The following is a 2,621-nucleotide window of genomic DNA, read 5'->3' as shown; positions in this document are numbered from 1 at the left end:
GGGGAAAAAAAAAAAAAAAAAAAAAAAGAATCACAACTTTCACTACGAGGTGAAATGAAATAGCTAGCCACAGAGCAGCACTTTCACCAAAATCAACTAGGAAAAAAACAGAATAACTGCAGTGAATTGTAGCATATCAGATATGTTAAAATTTAAAAATTCATAATGAAACTTATTTTTAAGTTTATTGTTCATATTTAGGGATGCTAAAGAATCAAATTATTATTCTGGAACTGATATATAAAAGGAAAATATTAAGCATTTATGCTGCCTTTCCTACACAAAGTATACCATAACCAAATAGTTAATGACAGAAAGTTCATCTTCATAGAAATATCCCAGCTAATAAGAAGCTACAGAATTAGAATATTAAAAGTGCTAGAAGGCTAGAAAAAGAAGTGCTAGAAAGTGCTGAAAGAATTGCTAGAATTAAAATACTATCACTTTGTAAGATCTAACGAAATAGAGGACCTATGTAATGATGGTTAGTGGGTGCTAAAAACACAGAAGAGCAAACTTTATAATAACAGATCACACTGAAAATACCTGAATTCTCTGATCAATTTTAACATTTTAGAAAGGTATAATCATACATTATACACCTCCTGATATGATGAAATATGAAATACACACCACCATAGTTGATGTACTCTGAAGAAAATCAAACCTTATAAAGCCTCAAGATCTAATTATCAGTTTACAGGAAATACGAGACACAGAGCAACATGCAATCAGCAAAATCCATAACATGGGAGATTACACTGGACAAATGACTAGTTTCTTCATTACAAGTAAGTTGAAAGGAAGAAAAAGGGGACGGAACATATAGGTTAAGAGATATACGTCACATCAACAAAATGCAACATGTGAACTATGTTTGAATATTGAGTCAAACAAGGCACTTGATAAGGAAAAATGTGAGACAATAGGAAAGATTTGAGCACTGACTATTTGATAATATTAAGGTACTTTGGTTAAACTTTTAGCTATGATAATGATATTGTGATTACGATATAAAAAAAGTATCTTTTGAACTTCATACTTAAGTATTTAAGAATGAAATAATTTGAAATCTTAGATTTGCTTCAAAATAATCGAGTGGAAGGGAAATAATGAGTAGGGGTATTTGAAATGTCATTGACAAAGTTGATAATTATTGAATCTGATTGATGGTCCATGGAGATTCATTATACTATTCTTCTATTTCATGCATGTTGAAAAGATAATACCACTAAATAAATCTTAAGAGAACTACAAATTTTTAGAACTGAATGATAAAAATACATCATTTATAAATTAATATGATGGCTGAAAGCACCTAAGGAACAAATTATTACTTTTTATTCATAAATCAGAAAAGAAAAGCAAAATAATTTGAAAATAAATCTCTAAAATATATGAATAAAGAAACTGTGGATACAAGCAGAAATTGTTACCACAGAAAACAAAGATGCAGTGAAGATATTCAATAAACACACAAAAAAATTAAATCATTAATAAAATTGGCAAACATTTAGAAAAATTGATCAAGAAAAAATATTTCAATTGAGATAGGACACATAACTAGAGCTGTTAGAAAAGAGATAAAGAGAAAATAATAGGAGTTTCTGCCTGTATGAATTAAAGACCAGATAATTTAGACTCCAATTCTGCTGAATAAGAAATGCTTCCTTTCCAATTGTTAAGAAGATTGTAAACAATTAACAGGCTAAAATCTAGGAGAAAATATATTCAGAGAGGTAAACATGGCTCCAAGCTTCATTTGCATATACAGAAGAAACTGAGCTACATTTTTGTGAAGTATCAGGGAATCCATCAAAGTCCAGTGTCAACTTAAAGAGGAAATTTTGATAAACCACCAGCCATTTTAGCCAGGACTCTGAACCCCAGAGGGTGATGATGAACTGAAAGTAAAACAGCCTCTAAAGGACTTTCAGCCCACTTGTAATGATTAAGTGGTCCAAGGAACCTCAAGACTACAATGTTATTTAAAGTAGATATGGTGGATATGGATATATAGCATCTCCAGTACCTGGCAATAGCCAATAAAAATCCTAGGCTTTAAATTATTTTTACATTTTTTCAAAAAATATAAGGTTTAACACACAGAGACGTATTGGAATGCAAGGAAACACGACATGATAAGAAAATAAAAGCATAGACATCAGAAAAGAAACCAGAGATATAAAAGTTTGGCAGGAAATTAGAAAATATAAAAAATGACAAATATTTAAAAAATAATACAAATTGTAGGACTAAGGACTACAGTGATTAAATTAATTACTCAATGCAAATTTTAAACTGAAGAGAATTAGTGGTACTAGTACAGAAACAGACATATTGATCAATGGAACAGAATAGAGAGCCCAGAAGTAAACCCAAACACCTATAGTCAATTAATCTTCAACAAAGGAAGCAAGAATATGCAATGGAGAAAAGACAGTCTCTTCAGCAAGTGGTGTTGGGAAAGCTGGACAGCAACATGTAAATCAATGAAATTAAAGTACTCCCTCACACCATATACAAAAATAAACTCAAGATGGTTTAAAGGCCTAAATACAACACATGACACCATAAAACTCCTACAAGAGAACAAAGGCAAAACATTCTTGGACATAAAT

Source organism: Lipotes vexillifer, unplaced genomic scaffold (assembly GCF_000442215.2).
Source record: "Lipotes vexillifer unplaced genomic scaffold, Lipotes_vexillifer_v1.1 scaffold1051, whole genome shotgun sequence".
NCBI classification, from domain to species: Eukaryota; Metazoa; Chordata; class Mammalia; order Artiodactyla; family Lipotidae; genus Lipotes; species Lipotes vexillifer.
This window is presented reverse-complemented; position numbering follows the sequence as displayed.